Genomic DNA, 26,798 nt, shown 5'->3' with positions numbered 1-26,798 from the left:
TGCACATTTGGAGGAGTGAATTCCCCTCCTGAGCCTCAGGCCCTCGCCTCAGCAGTGGCGCATTGAAGGGGTCGATGAGATGATTGGTGGCCCAGCACAGGGCCTGGTACACAACAGTGCTTGGCCATTGTTCTTTTCCACTGGCTCTCTCTCTACCCTGGCTCAGGTTCCACCTTCCCACCCCCCACCCCTACTGCCCTTTTCTCTCTGCAACTGCCCCACCATCTTGGATAGTGATAATTGCTGGATAATTGGCACACAGCTCTTAACACCTGGGGAATCATGGGCTTCTCTCCTAACTCACACGTATTCATTTCTTCCTCCTTGGAAAAGCTGGTGCTGTCTGCCTGCCTGGCTTTCAGATAGGGCCAGCATCACTCGCCTCCAGTGGGGACCAGCATCCCTTCCCTACCTTCCATGATGCCCACTGGCAGGCACAGGGCTGCTCCTCCCGCTCCTGCGTGTTTCTCTAATGAATAATGAAGAAGCCCTCAGACCCCGGCCCTCTCCCTCCCAGCTCCCAGCTTCTGATATATTTGATCCTAGACGGCATAATTTTTCACCTAAATGTGAATGTATTTGTGAATTTATAGAAAATAGTTCTCGCTCTGGTGATATAATATAGGGCTGCCCCATCCTGGCTGTTATTTTGATTGTGACTTAAATGGATGAGGCCATCAATAATTATTTTATTGAACAGGCACATAAAAAATGATGCTAGGCTAAAGCAATTTCCCTGACAAAGCCAGCTAATGCATTGTGGGCAGTTTACCTTTGCGGCGCTGATCTTGCTGAGAGGGGCTGTAGGGGCTGTTTCCTCATCCATTTGTCCCCTTCACGGGCTTTTCCCTCCACCGAATCCCAGGAGCCCTGGGTTGTGGAGCAGAGTGGGCAAGGGTGACCCGCAGGCAGCGGCGGGGAGTGGAGAAATTGGAACCCTTGCCATGCACCCTGGACTTCCCAAAGCACTTCATGCATCCTCTCATTCCCCACTCAGCACAAAATGGGCGATGTGGTCATGTTGGATGGAGGAGGAGAGGTGAAGGGGCTGCGTCTGGACCTCCTGGCTCCTAAGGAGTGGGTTGGACTTCCTGGCTCCTGTCTGGACCTCCTGGCTCCTAAGGAGTGGGTTGTCCAGAGTGAGTGTGTTTCCAAAGCCTCTTTTTATTTGCAGCTCTGTTGTCTCCCGTTCTGTTTTCGGGGGAGCAAGACTGTGGTGCCTCCCTAGGAATCCAGCTTTCTTAAATGCACCCCTTGAAAGGGTGGATCGAAGGCTGCTGGAGAAAAGATGTGGACAAAAGCCACATAAACTGCTCCCCACCCCCAGCAGCTGCTCTGCCCCAGAGCAAGTTTGGGGCTTGTGGTGTCCTCTGTGTTTGTGAAAGCCAGTCTCCTTCAGTGTCTCCTGGGCTGATCCTGTGTTAGGGGCTAGCAGGGCAGGATAAGATGGAACAAGGCACAGTGCTGTTGGGGAGCCTCACCCTTGCTTGGGACAACAAAGAGTTCACCAAACTTCAGCCTTTTGCGTTCCAACACATTTTTTAACTTTATCTATCTACCACCTGTACTATTATTTACTTAACGTATTTCCTTAAATCAACTAACATTTAACTTAGTTCCATCCTAGGCCGTAAATCCATTTAACCACTGTTTGATGTACTCATTTCATTTTTCTCATGCACACTAAAAATAAAAGTATAACTAAAATAAAAACAAATGCATCCAGGTAACAGTGAGAAGCATCTGGCAAACACCAGGAATCTTTATGCCTGGGTAAGGCTTTATGTCTCCCACCAGGCACAGCAGGCAAGCTGGGAGGGGACAAGGCATGGTATCACCACCATCACCCGTCTGCACATCAGCCTGGCCTGGATCAACAGAGCGGGGGCCCTTAGAACGCCCGCCTGCCCAGTGGTGTCCGAGGGGTAGTGTGAGCACAGGTCTGGGGTGGGACAGTCTGCGTCCCCAGGGTCTGCAGGGGCCCACTCAGCCAAGGGTTGGGTGGCATGGGGACCCTCTGCACACATCCCCCAGTGCCTCCCCTCAGTCTCTGATGGCCCCCACACTGACCCCTGCTTTCTTTCTGGGGTTATAATGAGCTTTCGCGCTGAACTAAAGCCATCCCCTCCGCCACAACACAGAATACGGTCCAGATCTGGGAAGGCAAACACACAGGCCTTTGTGTTTTGAGGGCTTGGATTGCTAATATCTGCAGGGAAATGGCCAGAGGGGAACAGGGAGAACAAACTGGGGAGCAGGGTCTCCGAGGGTCAAAGATCCCAGAGATCTCAACGTCCTGGCCTCCAGACAGCGCCATTACCTCTTGAGCCAGTCAAGCCTCCCTGGCTTCTCCTGCATCCACCCCACTTTCCCACCCCCTCCTCTGTTCCCTGCAGACCCCTCCTCCCCAGAGGCCTCTTCTGAGGGAGCAGGGGGTCGCCCAGGCCAGGACCACAAAGCTGAGCTGGACATCTGCTTGTGTCCCTCATGACTTTTCCAAAGACCAGTGGGCCTATCCGGGCCATCCGGTTGCTCTAGGAGATGAGTCAGAGGCCAGGGCCTGCAGGGACGGGTGGCCGGGACAGGAGGGAGAGGAGGGGGCTGTGACCTACAAGAAGGTGCATCCCCTTCTCAAGGCACTTCAACTGAATGAAAGAAATGCAACCTGAATAGGAAAAACAAACAAACAAACAACAACAACAACAGGAAAGAAACAAACCACTCTGCAGGCTAGATTCAACCAGGGTGCGGACTAGAATACATAGGTGTTTTGTAAAGTGCTATGTGGTGGTGTCCAGGAGGGGCAGGCTGGGCTTTCTCCAGGAGATTTAGCACAGCACCCATTGGAATCCAGGGTTCTGCCAAATCATCAGGCACCTTTGCACAATTAGAAAGTGGGTCCCTCTCCCGGGTGGATGCAGCCTACTCCAGGATGCCTGTTTGGTGAGCAGCCCCCTGAGCCCCTTGGCAGGGGCTCTTGTATATAAACAACTGGGCAGGTGTGCTCCTTGTGCCCTACTGGAGGGCGCCCCTGATTCTTGCCATGCCTGGGCATTTTCCCCATGACCTGCTGTTGTTCAAATGACACAATCTCTCACTCCACAAACTGCAGGCAAAAGCTGCGGTAGAGCTGACACATGGCAGTCTCAGGCAGGAAAGTCTCAGAGCCACTGGCAGCAATGTCAGGACCCACACAGCAGGTCCTCTACTGAGCCCAGAGGCCTGGCCCTGAGTGCAGCAGGGCAGATGGCCAGGTAGGGCAGGGAGGGGAAACTTGGTGCCACCGGAACCTGTGGCTGATGTGGAAAGAGAGACAGCTGCTAGCTTCCTTCACCCTGTGTGAGACCTGCTCCTGGCACAGCTCCTCATAGGGGACCCCTCAGCCTCCAGTTCTGGACATGTGGGCAGTGGCTGACCAGCCACACTCCAGCTCCTTGGTCAGGGTGAGGCTAGTGTGGCCACATTCAGGTTCCCAGATCAGGGTAAAGGCATTCGCCTGCCTCTCTCAAAGTACAGGTGCTCTGAGAGGCTGGTCTTCTACTCACATACACAGCCTGGCTAATTCACAGACTGCAGAGCACGGACTGGTGCAGAGGAGCAGAGCCCCGCCTTCTCGTCCCTTCCTTCTTTCTCTCTGGTCCATCTCCACATCCTCCCCATCTCTGCATGCCTTTGTTCCTCCAGTCCTCCCCTCTTTTTCTTCCTGTATCCTTCTCTTTGTCTCCATCTGTTTTTCTCTCTTCCTTCTTCATATCCATTCTTACTTTTCCACTACCCCTGTTCTCTCCTCTCTTGTCTCCTCTGGGGAATTATATATGGCAGCAGGGCTGCTTGTCGGGGCCACCATTGGGTGACCACAGCCACAGGACCAGCAGTGCAGGGATCTGCTATCCTCACCAGGGTGAGAGTGATGATGATGGAGCCACTGCCCCATCCTCAAGATTATGCAGTGGAGTTTCTGCCTCTCCAAGGACAGGAGCACCCCCACACTGGCCAGCAAGAGTACACATCCTCACATACATCTACTGGCCGTGGACAGAGGTGTAGGCGTCTGGACCCAAGGGGAGCTGCTGGGAGCTCGAGAGCACACCTGGCAGTCCCCAGAAGAGGAGCAGATGCCTGTCCCAAGAACTTTCCATTTATTCATGGGCAACAATCCTATGAGATGGGTCCTATTATTGTCCCCAGTTCTCAGAAGAGGGAACTAAAAAGTACAGGGGGTGACATGACCTGCCCAAGGTCATACAGCGGGCATGGGTCTGAGTGGAGATCTGACTCCAGGCCTTCCAGCTCCAGATACACACCCTGAACCTTTTCCACCTCTCATGTCCCAATACTCTGAAAAAGCAGAAAGACCTGGGGCAGACAGTGCTCCTTCAGCCCACTCCAGCCCCCAAAAGACCCTCCTTCTCATCAGCTGCCACGCAGATTTCTAGCGTTGAGTGGAGGGTTGCTATTTTATCCTCTGTTCCAAAACTTTCAGCCTTAGCATTATCTGGATTTGTCAAGTATTTTTTGACAGAGAGGAAACACAAGGTTTGAAAACTCAAGGTGTGTGACGAGTTGGAGTGTGGAGGAGACTTTATAGAGCAGGATTCTTGGATTGGAGCCTGCATCAGAATTCTTGGAGGGCCTGACAAGACACAGATAGCTGGGCCCCAACCGCAGAGTTCAGGCTTAGCAAGGAGTGGGGTCCAGGAATATGCATTTCTAACCTGTTCCCAGGGGCCATGCTGCTGGCAGTTCTGGGACCACACTTTGAGAACCGCTGCCGTAATAAAAGGGGAAGCTGGAATTCCAGAGGCAGATGTTTTCATCTTCACTGGAGGCTGAGAGCAGACGGGGAAGCTGGGGTCCCTGAGGCGCTGGGCAGTGGTTACCCAACCCCTCCTCTGTGTGAGGCGCTCCGGGCGTCTCTGCCCAGCCTTGATGAATAGCGCTCATTTAGGCGGTATGGGAAGTGCCTCTGCACAGACCTATCGGGTTTTTATTAACTGTTTTACTGTCGTACTTTCAAAATCAATCAAACAGTGCTGCCCTCCGGAGACACACCGGGGTTGGAGGGCTGAAGTTCCCAGTCTAAATGCAGCAGAGGCCGGGCCCAGGCCCACAGCGGGGCCGCAGGGGCAGGGGGGCCGGTGCTTCCTCCTGCCCGGTGAACGGCGGGCTTTGTCCTCTCTGAACCAAAGCCTCAGGCTGGTCTGAACCACGCACCCTAGACCAGAACTAACTGCACACATTTGTTGATCCTTGAACCGAACCCAAACCTGAATTTCTCTTGTGAACCACTTACCAAACCAATATTCAAAACAAAACAGGGAGGGGGAAAAGACCCTTGGCAAACCAGTTTGAATTGGAAGGGCATCTAAATTTCCAAGCCCATTAAACACAAACAAAGCTGGGTCATCAAAAGCCTTCAAACCTGACTTCAGTCAATATTTCAATTGGCTGAGCTCCCTGGCATGACACAGCTAAGCCCCAGGTGTGGAGAACTGGCTTTCCAAGCTCCAGGAAAAACAAGGGTCTCTGTACTGAATTAAACCATCCCAGGGAAGCCCCATCCTGCAGTTCCACCGCCACACCCTTGTGAAGGAACAAACGAAGAACGTGGGAGTCCCGTCTGCCCTGGCTTGTCCCCTGAATATCTCCTCCACACAAAGTGCAAAGCCAAAGCTCTGGCCCACAGCTAAGTAGCGGGGGGTCCAGGCCTCTGTGATCTGGCAAAGGCGCCAGGACAGTGCAGTCGGCCCCTGCAGCAACCCTGACCCGCACCAAGGTCCCCCAGCAGTGGGAGAGAGGAAAGGCCTCTCCAAAGAGTGGGGTGTCCATTGTCTTCGCAGGGTGGCAGGGGTGCCAGCCTTGCCAAAGGACCCGTGTGCAAGAAGAGAAAGTTGTGAGAATGGCGAGTGGGCGAGATGCACAGGGCAGAAGCTGTAACTTCTGGGGCTTTGTGCCCGGTCTGGGGCTGCCTAGCTCAGGTGTTTACCATTCACTGATCTTTGAGTGTCACCAAAATGCACTCTCATGGCTTGGAAGCTGCATCCTCTTGAGCCCTGCTGCTTGCATTCATCCTTGTTATAGGGTGGCGTCCCTCCCTCTCTCTTTCCCTCCCTCCTTCCTCCCTCTCTTTCCTACTCCCTGTCTTCCCTCCTTACTCCTTCTTTGAATTCCTTCCACATGCCCCTGCCCAGCTCCAGGAAAAGCCCTGCCCAAATGTGGAATGGGCACTGTCTTTCTTATGAATTAAGAAGTGCTGCTGGGGAATATTATTCAGCCCTGAAAAGAAATGAAGCACTAATACCTCCTACGATGTGGATGAACCTCAAAAATATTACATGGAGTGAAAGAAGCCAGACACAAAGATCACATTGTATGACTCCATCTAAATGAAATGTCCGCAATAGGCAAATCCATAGAGACAGAAAGCAGACTAGTGGTTGCAGGGCACTCGGGGAGGGGGAATGGGGAAAGACCTTATAATGAGTATGGAGTTTCCTTTGGGGGCAATGAAAATGTTCCGGAACTAGATAGAGGTGATAGTTGCACAACCCCGTGAAGGCGCTCAATGCCACTGGACTGTACACTTTAAAATGGTTGATTTTATGTCCTGTGAATTTTACTTCAAGTACAGAAACAAACACAAAGAAGTACTGTGGACTCCTTTCCTCCCCTCTTCATTGTAATCAAGGTGCCTCCAATGCCATGTTCCAGGAGCTCTTGAGCTTAGGAGAAAGTGTGCAGGGTCTCTGGAAGACTCAGTAGAGTACACATAAGTTTTGGGGGAGTGTCTTCCCTGCCCTCATGGACGGTGCACCAGCTTGGAAGCCTCAGCCAGCCTGACTCTGAAGGAAAGTGTGAAGGGCAAAGGTATTGGAGAGGAAGGGGAAGGAGAAAAGGGGAAAGGCAACCCAAAGAGAGGAGAAAGGTGTGTGTGACAAGCATCTCTGCCCTGCAGGCCCTGGGCTGGGCATTTCACGTCCAGCAGCTCATTCCACTGCAGTCTTGCAGATGAGGAGGCCAGCTGAGCACTGGTTTTCCAAAGTTACTGACCAGGAATAGGTGGGCTGGCTCTGGAGTCTGTACTTTCAGCCTTGGCTCTACATACTAGGATCCTCGTAGACGGGCCTTTGGAAATGATGCTGTCTTGGGCCTGGTTAGCCCTGTGGGGGCTGCTCCCTCCCCTGTTCCTGGCCCCTGGCTCCAGTCTGTTCCCTGTGTGCCCTTTAGACCCTGATGATGCGTTTCCCTGGCTGGTCTTGCCCACTGCACCCTAGAAAGCCAGCTTTCCCCTGTCTGTTCTCCAGGATTTAACATGCGGAGGAAGAGTCCAGGGTGGGGATGTTTAAGACAGCTGCCTCCTGCCCATGCTGATTGCGTTCATCCAGCAGGTGATCCTGGTGCCTGAGCCCCGGCCTGGATGTCGGGAGAGCGAGGCAATTGCATCTAGTCATTCTTTTAACAAAGATGGATTGGATGCCTGCAATGTGCCAGGCACTGTGCTAGGTGTTAGGGATGCAGCAGGGAGCTCACGGCCTCCCACCTTCTAGTGGGGGAGGCAAATAATGGAGGCCCAAATAGATCATGCAAACCCCTGTCAGGTCAGGATAAGCACTGGGAAGAGAAATAAAGCAAGGGAGGGGGAAGAGAATGACAGTCAAGGGAGGGAGAGGAGAACTTTCAATGGTTCAGGGAAAGCCTGTCTGAGGAGGTGACATTTGTGCAGAGACCTGAATTAAACCCAGGGGAAGAGTGTTCCAGGCAGAAGAAACAGTAGGTGTGTGGTCTCTGAGTAGCCAATGAACTCAGTGGGTTCAAGGAACAGCCAGGAGGCCTGTGTGGCTGGAGGGCAGTGAGCAGGAGCTCGGACAGGCCAGAGTCATGTGTGAGCCGAGGAGGAAAGTAGGTGTGTGGTTTGATTCCAACCCAATGAGGGGTCCTGGAGGGGGCTGAGCAGGGGAATGGCATTGGCCAGCTAATGGTTGACGAGGACAGGACCTGCAGCTGTGTGTAGAGTCCCTCCCAGTGGCAAGAGGAGAAGCAGGGAGGCAGCGCTCTTTCCCAGACATTGCTTCAGCCCTTTGGGTTTGCAGCCTCTGAGGCTGGCCTGCTGGAGTGGAAGCCCTGCCCTGCCACTGACTTGCTGTGTGACCCTGAGCAAATTGCTTAACCTCTCTGTGTCTCTGTTTCCCCATCTAGAAACTTGAAAAAATAATAATACCTCTCTCGTAAGGTTGTTGTGAGGATGGGGTGGGAGAACAGTGGTAGGACATAGTGAGTACTCCATGCGTGTTAGCCATTATCACTACCTTATACTATCATTAGCGACTTACCATGGTCTCCCGGTGGGAGGACAAAGAGCTAGCAAGTGGCTGCCTCTCCTTCTGCTCCTCTCTGGGCCTTAGGGTCCTTATCTCCTAAGAAAGAATTCATGGCCAGGCACAGTGGCTCAGGCCTGTAATCCTAGCACTTTGGGAGGCCGAGGTGGGCAGATCATTTGAGGTCAGGAGTTTGAGACCAGCCTGACCAACATGATGAGACCCTGTCTCTACTAAAAATACAGAAAAAAGTAGCTGGGTGTGGTGGTCCATGTCTGTAGTCCCAGCTACTCAGGAGGCTGCGACAGAAGAATTGCTTGAACCTGGGAGGTGGAGGTTGCAGTGAGCCGAGATCATCACTACACTCTAGCCTGGGCCACAGAGTGAGACTCTGTCTTAAAAAAAAAAAAAGAGGATTCATTAGCAGATCTTTAAAGACCTCTCCAACTCTCTAACATCTGAATAATTAGAACCAATACCCCTGGTACACAAAAACAAAAGCAAAACATTAAGCACCCCCAATGTGCCAATCTGCCAGGAGAGACCACATAGAATTGCATTCAATCTTTCCAATAACTCAATGGGAGAATCTTGTCCATTTCATAAAGACCAGTGTTTCCATCTTTCTCTTTCTTTAGTCTGTATTATTTTTTCACTTGTTAGATAAATACCTTGGTGGGAGAATTTCCATTTTATTTTTATTTTATAAATTTTTAAATTTAAATGTAAAATTTAATTTTCCTGGATGTGTGTTCCATGTACCTTTGGAAGCAAAGTTTCCTGACGTGCTCACCATAATCTTTCCAATGGGGTTAGGATTTAGAAACACAGAGAATGGAAATAAAACCTAGTTCCTACCCCAAGACTAAGGCAAAACAAGTGTAAAGTTTTCTCTCCTTGGTCCAAGATCAATGGGAATTAATATGTAGTTTTTCAGAGGTCAGTCTTCTGGGGACCTCCTGGTGACCACTCAGCCCAACTCTAGTGGTCGGCTGGACAAACGTGGTTGTCACAAAGCCCATGTCCATTTCACAAAGCCATGGAGTCACACGGTGAGTTGGGTATAAAAGAAGGCAGGAGATACAGAGCAGGAATATAGTTATAGCAGAGCTGAGAAGGAAGCAAAAAGAAGTGTGCACATAACTTGCTTAGACTTCTGGCTAGACACTGTGTTAGGTGTTTTTTTTTGTTTTGTTTGTTTGTTTGTTGAGACAGAGTCTCGCTTTATTGCCCAGGCTGGAGTGCAGTGACGCAATCTTGGCTCACTGCAACCTCTGCCTCCTGGGTTCAAGTGATTCTGCTGCCTCAGCCTCCCGAGGAGCTGGGACTACAGGCGCCTGCCACTACGCCCGGCTAATTTTTAGTAGAGACAGAGTTTCACTGTGTTAGCCAGGATGGTCTCAATCTCCTGACTTCACGATCCGCCTGCCTCGCCTCCAGAAGTGCTAGGATTACAGGTGTGAGCCACCGCGCCGGGCCAGATGTTTTCACATGTACAAGCCAATGGATGAGAAAAGGCAGGATAGTAAACAGAAGACAGACCCAAATGTAGGCTGGTCATAAATCAGCTAATGGTTTCATAGCTCATTTAACAAACCTAGCCAAAATAGGTTGATGGATGGTTCCATTTCCACCTAGAGGGGGTCACTGGTAGCCTGCCTTCAAGGTCTGTGCTTGGCCCTGAACTCATCAGCACACTTGGATCAGCAGCCTGGTAGATGCAGACACAGAGGGCAGGTTGATCACAAAGCTGGGAGAGAGAGTGATCATTCAAGTGTTTCAGAGTGTCACGCTGGGTGAGACCTTAGAGATCACCCCTTCCCACTCTACAAAGACACAGAACTCGTTCAAAGTCACACAGTCAGCTTGTGGCAGACCAGCCTAAGGGCAAATTTCTCCACCTCCCTGTGCTGTGCTGGCCAATTTAGGATTCACATGATCCTGGCAGGCCTGGGCCGGCGGCTGATTCTAGCAGGATACAGCCTACCAGGGATGAGTGAGTGTGCGCTTTGCATTTCAGGTTCAGAAAAATCGATTGCCTAAGTACAGGATGTGGGAGGCTGGCTCGCAGCCGGTCTTGTGCAAAAGACCAGGGGGAGTCTGTTGGCCACGAGATCAATAGAAGCCAGAGTGTGATGCAGCCGCTAAACAGGGAAGTCTCTCCTCTTCCACGGACTGGGCAGAGCCAATGCGTCCAGAGCCAGAAGAGTGACAGCCTCATTTTTGTCTGTGCTCATCGGCCGCCTTCCAAGATTTTTATTTATTTCTAGGCATCATAGATTAAGAAGCACATCAAGGTTTGAAGACTGTAGAGAGGAGAACGGCTGAGCTGTCAAGGGGTCTGGGGGAGCCTGTCAGAGACCTTATTAAGGTAGCAGAAGACCCTTAACTGGAAAAGAGGAGAAGGATAAGGGCCTTCAGTTTATGAGATGGTTGTCGTGGAATAAAGGCAGAGGCTTGTCTAGGGGGCCCCAGAGGACAGAACTGGGACGCAAAGCAGTGTGGGTTGGATTACCAACTGTTTCCCATGGAATGCCAAGAAGACAGTGGGTACCCAAGAAAGAGGGTCTGCAGTCAACCAAGAGTAGGAAATGTATATATGCTATTCTCTATCCCCTCTTGCAGATTCAAAGTGCATATTAGCACATACATATATGCTAATGTATAATATGTATATTATATATATATATATGTATTAGTAGGTACATTACAAGGGATGAAATCTAAAGGTGCAGAAGAGCTTGTCTTTGCTCAAGCCCCCTAAAAAACAGAGCTTAGATGCTATGACTTGATTAGAAGTGCAGTCCTAGGGAGAGGGTTAGGGAGTGGGCCCCAGAGGAGGAAGAGCTGACATGAGAATTTGACACTGGGCTGGCTGCCGCTAAGTGCAACTGATTGCTGGATCCCAAGGGACTGTTCCCTGAGAAGCCATATTAAACTGTGTTTCAGGGTTGCTATAGCAAAGGACAAGCGGGAAGAAATTTCCATCAGGTCCTGTCTCCAGTTGGCTGAAGACTGGCTCCATGGAAGATAATTTTCCCTTGCGTCTGAGTTGGGCAAGCGTGGGCACTAGGGGTGGTCCTGAGGTGGTAAGGTCCACAGAGATGCCCTGAAGGGGAAGCAAGAGGAAGTGCAAGAGCAGGATGGCACTTCTGTGAAATGGGCTGATGCTCACACAGTGCTGTCACTGCTTGAGGCTGGAAGAAGAGACAGGTAAGGCGGAAAGGACGGAGGACTGGGTCTGCTATGAGTTGTGGTTTACATACAGCAGAAAGTAAGTCTCCTTCCCTCTCCTGTCCCATCACCCAGGTCCCCGCATCAGAGGAACACGTTGTTTTCTTGGGAAGCCTTCAAGAGACAGTCATGCATGGATGAGCCTATATGCATATAAATATATGACACAGGTAATATATATATGCACATATTTTCATAGAATGGGAGCATACAATACTGCATAGCACTTTTTTACATAACAATGTATCTTGGCACTCTTTCCTTATCAGTACACATAGAGCTGTCTCATGCATTTGAATGACCATGTAGCACTTCATCCAGCTGATGTACCATAATTTATTTAAATGTCCTATAATGCACATTTAGGATGCTTCTAATCTCTTGCTATTGCAATCATCAAGGCGGTAAATACTCTTGTACACAAGTCATTTTGCAATCCTAGGAGTTTATCTGTAAGGCAGAAAACCTAGAAATGGAATGTTGGGTCAAAGGGAATATGCATTCTCAGTTTTAGTCAATGTTGCCAAATTGCCTTCCAGGGTGGTTGTGCCAGATTCCCTCCCACCAGCAATTTAGGTGCCAACCTGTTTCCCTCCGTCCTTACCAGCACAATGCATATCACACTTTTGTTCTTTGCCAGTGTAAAAGGTAGAAAATTATATTTCACTGTGATTTTAATTTTCATGTGTTAAGTCATAGTGAGAATGAGCCTTTTTTCTTCCAGTATTTACATTTTTTTACATTTACATATAATGCCATTTACATTTTATTTTGTGTGAACTGTCTATAACTTTTGCTCATTCTTCTTTATTTAAAATATTTAATATAAAATGTTTCAAATAGACAAAAACATATATGTGTATACATGTATATATATTTAGTATGTATGTTTATATATGTGTGTGTGTATATATATATATAGAAAAGGTATAAAAATAGAAAGACACCTATGTAACCGCTATCCAGCTGAAGAAATAGACCATTATAATTCCTTTGAAGTTCCTTGTGTCCCAGGAATAACCACAGTTCTTAATTTTTTGTTTATTCATTTGTTTTACATTTTAGTTTTGTCTATCTCTCTATCTATCTATCTATCTTCTATCTATCTTCCTATCAAGAGATTATATATTTCCTTAAACAAAATATTATTGTATATGTTTAAGGCTTTATATAAATGGTATTGAACTATATGTATACTTCTATAACTGATATTATTTTATTCAACATTTTTCAAAGTCCTCAACATTGTTTTTGAAATGTGTCCATGTTACAATAGCTACAGTTTGTTAATTTTCAATACTGTAACATATTTTATTGTATGAATATGCCACAATTTACCCTTTCTCCTGTTGATGGCTTTGTGGGTCACCTTCAAATTTTTGTTATTACAATGTGGCTAGGAACATTCTAGTACATATCTCCTAGTGCACATGGGCAAAAACTTCTAAAGCAGAGTATATATAGCCAGGGCTGGAATTGCTGGGTCATAGGATATATGCATCTTCAGGGAACAAGATAATACACTTTTGCCCATTTAAAAAATATAGGCTGGGCACAGTGGCTCACACCTGTAATCCCAGCACTTTGGGAAGCCGAGGTAGGTGGATCACTTGAGGTCAGGAGTTTGAGACAAATCTGGCCAACATGGTGAAACCCCGTCTCTACTAAAAATATAAAAATTAGCTGGGTGTGGTGGCAGTCACCTGTAATCCCAGCTACTCAGGAGGCTAAGCACAAGAATCGCTTGAACCTGGGAGGTGGAGGGGGCAGTGAGCCAAGATCATGCCACTGCACTCCAGCCTGGGCAACAGAGCAAGACTTAGTCTCAAAAAAAAAAAAAAAAAAAAGACATTGCTGGTCTTATTATTGATTGTAGGGTCTCTTCACGTATGGAAGCATTTGCACTTTGTGAAATGGGCATATTAGTGTTTAGATGCTCAGAAAACCCCTGCAGTAAAGAAACCTTTTTTTTTTTTTGAGACGGAGTCTCACTCTGTTGCCTGGGCTGGAGTGCAATGGCGTGATCTTCACTCGCTGCAACCTCTGCCTCCTGGTTTCAAGCAATTCCCTGCCTCAGCCTCCTAAGTAGCTGGGATTACAGGCACCCGCTACCATGCCTGGCTAATTTTTGTATTTTTAATAGAGATGGGGTTTCACCATGTTGGCTAGGCTGGTCTTGAACTCCTGACCCTGTGGTCCACCTGCCTTGGCCTCCCAAAGTGCTAGGATTATAGGCGTGAGCCAACACGCCTGGCAAAGAAACCTTTTTAACCGAGTGCTTCCCTAACTCAACTGACCATGAACCCCTTTCCTCATTAAGTATCTGATAGGACTAACTCAGGGAATTGCTTTTGTAAGGGAACACGCATCAGGACCTGGTCAAGCAAGATGCTGGCATCTGGGCAACCATCAACAGTAGTACACAGGCCCCTCTCCCCTGCTCAGAGGACCTTAAAGTTCTCAGAGGCTGACCCTGGCTGGAAGCCTTTCTGGTCTGCCCTCCATCCTACAATTTAGGGGACCCATCCTCATGGTGCATCCACCGTGTGTCAGGCTTTGCGCTGGATGCTTCCTGTCACTTACCTCTGCTTCCATAACCAAGTGAGAAACAGGGCTCAGAGCAGTGAGCTGCCTTAAGGGAAGACAAACCATCATCTGATCCAAAGCCATCCTCCCTCCATTACACTACAGGACTTGCTTAGAACCAAAACAGTGCCCAAGACCCAGCCCCTAAGGAAGCCAGATACTGGCTTCATCCCTTCCCCACCTTGCCACAAGACCTCGGGCCCTGGTCTATCCCTCTCCTCTGGCTCGTGGCCTGGCTGCATGGCGGGGCTGGCTATTTTGACACACATGCCCTGGCTCTCCCGTCTCATGATGACAAGGCTGTGCCTTTTCCTCTTTGGGTTCCTGGCACTTGGCACAGATCTTGGCATATGATCAATGTCTTTTGGAATGACCAGATCAGTGATGATAATGCCAGTGAGCATGTATCCAGTGCTCACCATAGGCAGGCTCTGTGCTAAGGGCTTTATGAGAATTATCCCTTATATTTGTTCACAGTGACCCTCTGCAGGTTCTGGTACCATCATCTCCATTTCACAGATGAAGAAACAGGCTGAGGGGAGTTTGGTCACTTGTCCAAGGTCACACAGACACTGAGTGGTGGAGGCAGGATTTGAACTTGAGTTACAGGCCTCTACCTGCCTCATGCCACACACCTGACCCAGATGGGTGAGCTAGGTGGCCCCTGTCTAGCAATGCCATATGCACAGTAGTACCCAGGAATTCCCCCATGTGACAATGACACAAACCCAAGAGTCTATTCAGCACTGCTGCAAGGCCTCTGGGAGCAGGCCACCATGGGTGGGGAGAACCCCAGGCCTGGTCCTCTGCCCCTTCCTTGCTCCCTTCCTGCCAGCTGAGGTCACAAGTCCAGCCCAAGGCCACTTGAGGTTCAGGTGACAAAACATCCCAGTTTGCAGGAGTTGGCAGTTGCTCTGGGCAAGCTGCAAGCAAACAGCTGTGACTCCAGTCCCCAAAGCTCCCCCTCCTTACCTGTGTCAACACTTTTATTTTTAAAGTGGCAGAGCCAAGATGGGGGCTGGGGATGGGCAATGGGGAAGGAGGGAGCCTGTCCCTTATCAGCACTGGGGTCCTTGCATATGTAACGCTGTCATATAATTAACAGTGAAGATCATTTACATTGTCGCTTAGCTAATTTTCATAATGTTTTCTTTATTATCAGAGGAAGAAATTAACCCAAGAATTTATTTACATAGCAGCCTCAAACAGTAACAGCTTGCTAATTGCCTGTTAGGTGATTAATAAGCTTACAGCAGATGCTAATGCGTCGTGGGCTCCCCGTTTCAAAGGTGCTCTTGCCTCACGCCTGTGTTTTTGGCAGCTTAATTAGTGCAATAATTATGTACTTGTTGCTCCTTCTTTCGAGCAAATACTGTCAAATGCTTAAAAGATTAAAGTGAATTATATCCTGAGAACGCACAGAGCTTGAGGATGCCTGTTCTTGCTAACTTCTCTGCTAGTTCAAAAATAGAAAAGAAGAAATAAGAGAAGGGTCTGCCACGACGGCAGCAGCAGAAATGAACTAGAGCTGGCTGGGGCCTAGTCCTGGAAGAGACCATGAACACTGCCTCATTTCCCGTCTACAAAAGGAGGTTCAACTGGTTGGCATGGGAAAGTGGGGAGGGGAAACTTGAGAATCAGAGAGACCTGAGTGTCAGAGCAACGAAATGCAACAGGTGGATCTAATTTGCGTCCTCATTGGACGCAATTGTAAAAAGCCATCTTGGAGATGATCAGAGAGACTTACCCCTGACATCCAGAAGTCACTGCTGATTTTGTTAGGTGTGATAACAGCATAATCGTTATGTGAAAGAAAAATATGCTTATCTATTCCATATGCAGACTGAAGTGCTTAAGGTTGAAAGGATACGATATCTGTGATTTGCTTTAAAATACCCTAGACCTCTCCTAAAAATAGTGAGGTCTGTAGATAAATAAGATTGCAAAATGTGGATCGACACTGAAGCCGGATGACAGATACACTGGGGGTCCATATAACTATTTTCTCTTCTTTCATGTATGTTTGAAAATGTACATAATCAAAAGGCTGGACCACAGAAAGGAGATGAGAATTCCTTCAAGACATGGGCCCTAGAATCCAGCTCCCTGTGCTTAAATCCAGCTCTATTCCTTGCTAGCTGTGTGGTCTTGACCAAGGACCTGACCTTTCTGTGCCTCGGTTTCCTCATCTATGATACAGAGATATACTTGTTGCTGGGATTTACCAAGACAGCGCACACAGGTTTTAGCACAGTGCTGGATGCATGGAAAGCCTTGTTTCGTCCTTCTTGTTATTGTATTGCTGTTGTTATTGGCTGAGGCCCTCCAGCTCTGCAGCTGTGGGCCACCAGCAGATCTGCCACAGGTTTGCTCCATCCCAGCTCTAGTGCTGGGCCCTTTCCTAGGCTCAGCCCTGCATCAGCAGTGGCCTCTGGCAAAAGGGGCTGCAGAGGGGCTGGCTCCTCACTCTGGGACCCTGCAGGCCTGCCTTTGTCACATAGGACCAAGCATATCAGTTTCTCTGGGGCTATAACCCCAACCCCTCCAGCACTTCATCACAGTACCTGGTCTCTTTACCCCCATCCTGCTTGGGGCCAGACTCCCAGAAACCTCTGCCCTGTGGTGGCTGCTTGTTGAACTTGCCCTGGGGCCAGCTGTCTGAATTTCATCTGTTGCTAATTGTTCCACTCTTGGGAATCTGTGTCTGGACACTTCAACCCTTCTCAGGCCCTGAGGCTGCATCTGTGCTTACTCTCCTTCTCCTGCCAGGTGAGGCTTGGGTCCATACAGGCTCCAGCCTCTTGGAGTCATTCCCTTTTTGCTGGCGGGAACATACCTGGGCCTGGCCTATCTTGGCCAGCCTACTGACCTCTTGTGTGCCTTGGGTTTGAGCCTCAGTTTTCCCATCTGTAAAATGGGGGGTTTAGACAAACTCTCCAAACGCTCAGCATTAACCGATATCCAGAACTATGGAGCCTCTGCAGTCCCAGTGCCAGAATAGGCCTTAACTCAGAGCAGACAGTCAGTGAATGTTTGGCTGTTGATTGAACAAATGAGCAAATCGATGAGAGATGCCCTCTGCTGTCTCCCTCCCTACACTGGCCTAGGACACCTCATCTTCCGCCTCCTCTCAGCAGTCCAGATCCATGTTCCAAACTTCTCTTAAATCCTGTGTTATGGGGCTGCTGCCTGGATCAGAGCCATGGGGAGGCTGGTTCAGTCTTGAAGGTAGATCTAATCACAGCACCACACTCACTCTGCCTCCACCCAATCTCTGAGCCTACCTAGAAGTAATTCTGAGCACACACTCTGAAAAAATAGGTCCACAGCTGTCTGGGGCAGAAGAGGCAAGATTTTACAAGGTGAGGGGAGGAAGACACAGCCTGTGTCATATTAAGCCAGGGAGAGCCAGGGAGTCTTGTCCCCACTTCCAAACACATGACAAAACCCCGTCTCCACGCCCTTGCTCAGCAGTTTCCCCGCCTCCTTCAAGGGTGTTCCCTTTACTCTTTAATCAAACACCCTTTTCAAGGCTCACCCTCTCCAGGAAGCCCACAGTGGTATCCTGCTGCTTATAGGGCCTCGTGTGTTTGTGTCCTGCTCCTGAACCTGGAAATAGGAGAAGCTGGCTTGGTTTTTGGTCACCTGGGTGTCACTGTTCTGCATGTAACTAAACTATAAGGTCAGCGAAGGCAGGAACCACCCTTCCTTCTTTCCATGTACCCACCTCAGCCTCTTGCCCAGGGTCCAGCAGAGAGCTCCGCAGACCCAAGTGTCATACAATGTGGATCCAGAATCCTTACTCCTGAGCCTCTCATTCGGAGACGAGGAAAGTGAGTTGCAGGAGGGTTGAATGTATCCTGCAGGGCCCAGGCCAGGTCTGGGAGCCTTGTTCTGACCTTGCTAATCCACAGCTCTTGCTGTCACCCCATGCTGCCCTTGTGAATATCAGCTGGGCTAAGTCAGGATGGCACTGACCCCTCCATGCAGCAGGGGCATGGAGACCTGGGACATGTGGCCACCAACCTGAGGGACTCCAGGGGCTCAGGGAAAGCCAGATTGGGCTGGAAACTTCCTAACACATTCCCAAGTGATGCTGTTGCTGCCTGTTGGGAACCGCTTTTTCAGAACCACAGCTCTATAGGAACTAAAAAGCTACCTGAGAGACAGGATTATCACAAAGTTAACATTTCAACACATGACAGGCAGGGTGTATTGGCTCACACCTGTAATCCCAGCACTCTGGGAGGCCGAGGCGGGTGGGTCACTTGAGGCCAGGAGTTTGAGACCAGCCGGGGCAACATGGTGAAAACCCGTCTCTACTAAAAATACAAAAATTAGCTGGGTGTGGTGTGCATGTCTAATCCTAGCTACTTGGGAGGCTGAGGCAGGAGAATCACTTGAACTGGGGAGGCAGAGGTTGCAGTGAGCTGAGATTGCGCCACTGCACTCCAGCCTGGGTGACAGAGCTAGACTCTGTCTCAAAAAAATAAAAAAACAGATAAATAATAGTCATAAAAATAAATAAATAAATGCATGACAGAGGCCAGAAGTATATTAGTTAGATTTTTGGTTCTTGGCATCTCTTTCCCCTTCTTTTGAGAACAGCACCCTGATTTCCTTTTGAGGGTCTATCCCTCCTTTATCCTCAGGCTATGCCCTCCTAATAAGCCTCCCACCTGCTGTAGAGTACAGCATATACATAACCAAAGAACATCCAATCAGGATGCGGAGTTTACCCAGTCACATGATTTACACTGGTCCAATCAGGTCAAATAAGAGAGCTTTGGCAGGAATCATCAGGAAACAAGGCTTTCTTTCCAGCTGGACCAGAACTCCTGTGGTCATCGTGCCACAGTGTGGAAAGAGCTCTGAAAATGGGGCTTATAAGGGACAAGCAGAGGAGAGGGCATTGTTTAATGCTCCTGGATCCTGCTACTCCTGAGGTCAATACCCTCTGAGCCTGTTAGTCACATCAGTAGATGAGGATATAAATCCCCCTTTCTGCACAAGTCATAGTTGGGGTGGGATTTTCTGACACATAACAGAAAATTTCCTATCTGACACCAAGTTCTGAAGGAATATTGAGGCAATTCACCCCTTCTGCATTAGGGAAGCTTCATGGGTGGTCAGAGATGTGGAAGGAGAGGGAAAGTGGAGGTATTAGCAAGGGTGGGCTGATGGAAAACAGCCGGGTACAAACAGAGGCCACAGCACAGACCAGCTTGGCTCACTCCTGGCACCCAGGAGAAGGCCTCTGGGAGAATTAAGCCCTATAGGAAGAGGGGAATCTTGCTGCTCAATGGAAGAGCATTTTGCCTTTTGTGGTCTCCTTTCCCAGAAGAGGTCACCCCCGATGCCAGAGGTTCCCAGAGCCTGCTGGCCCCTTGAATCCAGACTTCCTGCCCAGACGGGCAGCTGGGATGAGGTCATGGCTGGGGAGAGTCTTTTATCCTCTTGCTAAGCTTCTTCTTTCAGTAGCAATTGCTGTCTTGCTTAATCTCAGAATTATCTGATTGTCACAGTCGAGTTTTCCACATTAGGCAATGAGCCAACAAGTTACTTAACCTATAATTGCCCTTTAATGAAGCCCATCTTCAAAACTGAATTGTCAAAGGGAAACTTGTAAACATACAGCGAGGTCCAAGACCAAGCTGGCCCCAGACGTTGCAGCCAGGCCCTTGACTCCTCTCTGGCGTCAACCACATTTGTCTGAGTTATTGGGGCTTTATCACCAGCTGCCACCCAGAGTAGAGAGGAGGCTAGTGCTCGCAGCAGCCAGAAGCAGGTCCAGCCTTTGAAAAGCAAGCTTGCAAGTGCTCAGTTTAGGTGCACACATTCTCCCTTGCCTAGAGTCTCCCTTCTTCCCAAAGCACTGTGAAGTGTGAAAGGAATGGCCAATGTCACGACTTGAACTTTGCAAAACCTAAGCAACATCTCTCTGCAGTGAACTCACGTGATGGTGGTTCAGGCCCAGCCCAGACAGCTATTACAGTAAGACTTCTTTAATGTCAGCCTCTCTCACCTACTCTTTACATATAGTAGTACATATACATACATATAGTATGTAAAGAGTAGGTGAGAGAGGCTGACATTAAAGAAGTCTTACTGTAATAGCTGTCTGGGCTGGGCCTATACTGTGGTCAGGAGTCTGCCCTCTGGGAATGTCCAATCACATCTTAGCATGTCCGAAGTGAAATATCATAGTCAAACATACTCAGCTGCTTCACGGTACTCTCACAGTGACCCAGGGCACAGCAAGACGAGGGAATTTTTTTCAATTAATTTATTTTTTATTATACTTTAAGTTGTAAGGTACATGTGCACAACGTGCAGGTTTGTTACATATGTATACATGCACCATGTTGGTGTGCTGCACCCATTAACTCATCATTTACTTTAGGTATCTCTCCTAATGCTATCCCTCCCGCTTCCCCAACCCCACGACAGGCCCCGGTGTGTGATGTAAGGGAGGGAATATTTATGGAGCACCAACTCAGGGCCAGGTGCCGTGCTGGGCACTTTATATACTTTACATCATTTAATTATCAGAACAACTCTAAAAACTCAGAAATTGTATCCCTATTTTGCACATGAGGAATGCAAGGCCCAGAGTAGGTAAGTCGTTTGCACAGTCAGCAGCTTTGCAGGTGTAGGAAACAGGATTTGAACTCAGATTTGTCTGATGCCAAGGCTGGTCAGTGCTCCTTGGACACTTTGGTGGCTCCTTTATTGACATAAAGCTGGCCTAAAGCCACTGAGCAGTACAGATTAGAAGGGGTGTGGACTCATGGAGACAATACCATGATGTCTGGGATTTGTGTGGGGATGCAGATAGGATTAGAGATAAAAGGCTGGCTGTGAGATGATCGATGCTAAAGCTGGGTGGTGGGCACCGAGGGGTTCGTCAAACAGTTCCAAATAAGTATTTGAAATGTTTAATTACAAAAATGTTTAAAAAATATAGCACTTTCTCCAGAAGTCAGTGCCCCTTCCCAGTACCCCATAGCACTCATACATATCTGTCACTGCCCTAAATCCACTATGCCACCTTAGAGTAATTTTTTTTTTTTTTTTGACAGAGTCTCCCTCTGTTGCCCAGGTTGGAGTGCAGTAGTGTGATTTTGGCTCACTGCAACCTCTGCCTCCTGGGTTCAAGTGATTCTCCTGCCTTAGCCTCCTGCATAGCTGAGACTGCAGGTGCCCACCACCATGCCTGGTTAATTTTTGTATTTTTAGTAGAGGCGGGTTTTCACTATGTTGGCCAGGCTGGTCTCGAGCTCCTGACCTCAAGTGATCTGCCTGCCTCAGCCTCCCAAAGTGCTGGGATTACAGGTGTGAGCCACCACACCCAGCCAAGAGTCATCTTTCAAATTGTGTCACTCCGAGGCTCCGAGCTCTGTGAGGATAAAGGTGGTGTTTGTCTTGTTCATTTAATAAACTTTTATAGAATGAATAAATGACAAGAGTCTGGTGCACAGTGAACATTCAACACATGTTTATTGAATGAATAAAAAATCCAAATAACTGGGTTCTGAAGGCTGGCTGTGTTTTGACAAGCATGTAGCTATAGAGAGGGCGTGCAGGGCAGGGGGACTGACTTGAGCAAAGGCACAAGCAGCAAACAGGCCAAGTTTGGAGGTGAGTGTTGGGGGATGTCCAGCCACAGCCAAGACAATAGTCATCAGTGATAATGCGCTGCCTGAGCTAGCTGGAGTGGCCAGTTTTTAATAACTTATATTTCACAGACACAGCACTGACATTTTGTTTAATCGCCAAAGCAGGGTCAATCTCCTGCCGTGGCTGTGGAAAGTGAGGCTCTCAATTTCAGTCTCAGTTCATTAATTGAAGAAAGTTGGCCAGCGTGCGCCTGGTGGACGGCAACTCCAAATGGATGTCGACACGTTTTTGAGGACTTGAGGGAAGCAAAATAAATCAATTAAGGGGACAGCTTGGAGTTCCAGTTGGGAATCTAAATCCTGATGCATTTCCTAATATTCCCTTGCAACAGAGAGAAAGAGAACCTCCTTCTCCATGCCATGCCAAGACCTAGTACCACATGGAAACTGGGGACTGCAAAGGCCAGAGCAGGACCCCGGGATGGTTTGGGATCAAGTAACCATGGTGGGGCCGGCATGTATCCTGAGATTCCGCAGGCTATGTGGCGTCTGGTCTCCCGCCAGCCTTCCTGATAAAAACCATACTCTACCACTGGCTTATGTTGAGGGCCGCTGGAGGCCTGCAAGGCTTAGAATACCTTCAAAGGCCTGCCTTGCACAGATGGACTTATTCCACCAAAGCACAAGTCACGCAGATAGTGATGACAACAATGTAAATGTATGAAGCCTTTTATAGTTTGCAAAGAGCTTCCACATCCCTGATCTCCTCTTGCCCTCCCAACAACTATGAGAGAGTCGGAAGGAGGGAGGGGGGTCAAAAACTGAGGCTCAGAGCAGTGACGTGACGTGCCCAACATGGTGCAGCCGGGAGGCGGTAGAGCAGGATGCTCCCCTCTCATCTGGGTGTGTGATCCTTTCCAGGGATGTTGACCTTAAATCAGGTGAGAACACAGATCTCCACTCTCCCAGATCTCATAGCCTGTCTTGGCATTTGTTATCAAGGACACTGAAACCAAGTAGGAGGATTTCTGTATGGTCTTCTTGTCTCCTAGAATTATTGATGTCTCCCATTGTCTCCTGGAAATATTGAAGACTTCCACCTTCCAGACCTGCCTCTCTCTGAATTGTTCAAGTTATTTTGTGTCTTTGGAATATCAATCAGTCTTAGAGGGGTGGCGCAACAGATTTCTCTTAGGAGAAGGCAAAATGAACATAAAGGTGTCTGGTATAATAATTCCTCTTGTCATCACATCTTGAATTTCTCAAAGGGCCTTGGCGTTTGCTGTCTTATTTGAAACAAGCAGTAGCCTTGTGAGCTGCCTGGGAAGATTATGACCACCTTCTTCCTTAAGGAGGAGGAAATGAAGGTGCTGAGCAGCTCTATATCTTGTTCAACTTCTTGCTTCTGCCTTTTCCACTTTCTGAAGTTTTAAAAACGGGAAGTCAGTCTTAATCTCACTTTTAGAATGAGACACTTGGAGAGGATGGTCAGGAAGAATTTTTACCCTTATTTTTAGGAAACTGATTTTAGGTGGTAATTAATACAAATATTTAAATACCTGATTGCTTCTTTTGTTCTTTATTCTCTTTGTGTCTGAAATGTAAGCTTATCTTCTCTCCCCACCTGCCTTGAAGCCAAAGTATTCAATTTTAGGTGCCCTGACTTAGCGTAGGTGGGGTGTCAGGTCAAGGTGGGGTAGAGCCCAGGAGTAATTGAGAAAACTCCTCTCCCTTTGATGTTTGCTCAGAATTCCCCTGTAGGCAGAGAGGAGGGTTCCCCATGCAGGGGATTCGATGCCCTCTAAGTTCACAGTTTCTATTAGAGCTTACCATTGTGTATTATAGCCAGATGTTAATCTGCCTGTTTTCCCCAGTAGACTGTGAGAGATCAGGGAGCAACACATCTGCGTCTGGCAATAGAGGAATTTTGGACAGGGGTGTGTGTAGGAGTTAACCAGATGTGGGACATATCATGATAAACCAGGGAGTAGGAAAGAAACCCTGAACAAAAGCAGGGCCCAGAGAGATGAAAAGGAAGAGATGGAGCTTTTTAGGATATGGAATCTGTGTCAATCTCTACAACGAACCAGGGAGGAGTCAAGAACGAGCGCTCAGATTCTAGTTTGGACAACCAGGTAGATTCATGGTAAGACCTTGATCAGAGCTGGGGAGCACAGGAGAAGATGCATCATGGATGGGGAAAACCGGGATGGTTTAGTTCTGAATGGATTGAGTCTAAGGTACCTGTGGGTCTGGAGTACAGATATAAAACTGGGCAGATACCAGCCTGTTGGTGGTACTTAAAGCCATGGCCCTGTGAATTTCTGGTCCCTTTTAGTGCCCACAGGCTGAGCCTCTGTCTCTATAACCTACTACCTGGCTCCCTGATGGCTCTGAATGATCTAAAAATACTAGACATCAAAATTTCTCATGTTCCTTTTTGACTTCCACCACATACTTATGATAAGGATTCCTGAGGCTATGTGAATCTTATTCAGTAGCCCTTTGTAAAGCATTAAATGTCACCTAGCAGCAAGATACAACAAGAGTAGCAAAGAAACCTGGTTTCAAGACTTGGCTCAGCTGATAACTACTATGTGATATTGGGCAGGTCACTGTTTCCCTCTGGGCATCACTTTTCCAAAACTTTGATAGTGAAGTGGCTAAGTTCCTATGCTGGTAGTGTCAGAATAGCTTCTATTAGACTATCCCATAAAAAACAGTTTTAATGCATGAAAAAAGTATTAAAAACAAGTACTCAAAAGCATTGGAGAGCTGCCAAAATGAGGCAGAAACTAGAGTGAGCTTAAGAAAATAACCTTACTGGGTGAAATTCATGTTTAATTGGCTTTTCCCCTGAGGGCACAGTGCCCCTGTTTTCATGGCATGGGGTAACTAGAACTCAAGTAGAAAACTGTAGTCTTTCTGACTTTGGGTATCAGAGGTTGGAGCTCAAGGGCGCCAGAAGAACCTGGAATAAAGGGGAGACATCCTGAAAAAGAACCTCTGAGGAAGAAGCCTCAAAATCTACATATAAATGACCCACGAATTATTGACTGACCCCTGAACTGTGCCTGCATGTGAATGACATCAAGAAGCCCAGCAGAAACATCAGCTAGAAGTCCATAAAGCTGAGCAGAGAGTTAAGCTGTGGCTCAACTGCAGCTGCAGAGATAAAATCCACAGTTTTATTTCTACCAAGTTAGCAGAACAAAATTTGTATTCCAGAACCAAATAATTCACCCTAAAACTAAGGTAAACCAAATATTACATGCTGTATAACCAAGTGCAAAGTTAAGCCTCCATGAGTTCAAAGTGACCATCCAGCAACTTAACTGCCTTCCAGGACAAAAATTCAAAAGAAGATGGCAGAATATAAAGTCTTTACAATGTATCACCCATGATGTCCAGTATACATTTAAAAAAATTACTAGACATTAGAAGAAAAACAAAATGTGATTTAAGACAAAGAGGAAAAACAGTCCATAGAAAAAGATACCAAGGTGTCTCACATATTGGAACTAACAGATGATAATTTTAAGGCATCTATTTTAAGTTTGTTCAAGAAAATTAAGGAAAATATGGTCACAATGAGTGGATAGGGAATCTCAGAAAAGAAATAAAAAAATAACAAAATGAATCCATTAAAACTGAAAAGAATAATTGAAATAAAAAATTCACCAGATGGATTTAATAGCAGATTGGAAATTACAGAAGAAAGATTCAGTGACTTGATGACATATCGATAGAAATTCAATCTGAAAAACACAGGGAAAAAAGGGATAGAAAAAATTATGAAAATATAATGGCTGAAAATCTTTCGACTTGGTGAAAAACATCAAACTACAGATGCAAGAAGGTCAGTGAATCCCAAGTAAAATAAATATGAAGAAATAACTATACCTAGGCACATCATAGTGAATCTGCTGAAAACCAAAAATCAAGAGATACATTCAAAACAGTCATAAGAAAGAAGACATATCACATACTCAAGAGAAACTATAATAGTAATGCCTTTTAAATACAACAGAATAACAATTTAAAGCACTAAAAATGAAATGGCATCTTTAAAATACTGAAAGAAAATACTGATCTACTCAGTACTCTGTATCAAGTGAAAATAGTATTCAAAAGTGAGGACAAAATAAAGACAGTTTCAAAGAAGTAAAGGCTGAGAGAATTTGTTACCAGCAGAAGTTCTTCAGGATGAAAGAAAAGAAAACTCAAATCTGCGAAAAGAAATGGAGATCATTGGAAGTGGAAAATATGTGGACAAACTCTAAATATAAAGACATGGATCAATAAAAGTAGAAGTATTAAAAAAGATAGACACATTAGCAGAAGACAGCTTGACTGGCATTAAGACAAGAAGAATTATCATTTCACCATGATATAGAGGGTAATTCATTAGAAAGACATAGAAATTGTAATTGCAGTGTGATACATATAATAATAGAGTTTAAAAATATGTGAAGAAAAACATAGAGAACTAAAGGCAGAGCTAGAAAAGTGAACAACCATAGTTGGAGACACTAATATTCTTCTTTCATAACGTGTTAAAACCACCAGCACCTCCCCACAAAAAATAATCAGTAAGCATAAAAAGATTTAAATAACAGTACCAACAACCTTGAACTCACTGATATTTATGAATCACTATACCCAACACCTGCAGAGTACATATTCTTTTCAGGTACAAAGAAGCAATCAATAAAACAGACCAAATGCTGGCCCAAAAGATGCATATCAATACATTTGAAAGGATTGACATCATATATAGTATGTCCTCTGACTAAAATGGAATGAAATAAGAAATCAATGGCAATAAGATATTTATATATTTAGAAAACTCCCAAATATTTGGAGATTAACAACACATTTTTGCATAAAAAAAATTGTAAGAAAAATTAGAAAATATTTTAAACAGAATAAAAATGAAAATGCAGCATATCAAGACTTGTGGGATATAGCTAAAGTGGTGCTTGAACTATATATTTAAATGCTTGGCTGGGTGCAGTGGCTCACACCTGTAATCCCAGCACTT

Source organism: Pongo pygmaeus, chromosome 16, assembly GCF_028885625.2.
Source record: "Pongo pygmaeus isolate AG05252 chromosome 16, NHGRI_mPonPyg2-v2.0_pri, whole genome shotgun sequence".
In the NCBI taxonomy this organism is placed as follows: Eukaryota; Metazoa; Chordata; class Mammalia; order Primates; family Hominidae; genus Pongo; species Pongo pygmaeus.
Note: the sequence above shows the minus strand (reverse complement) of the source record.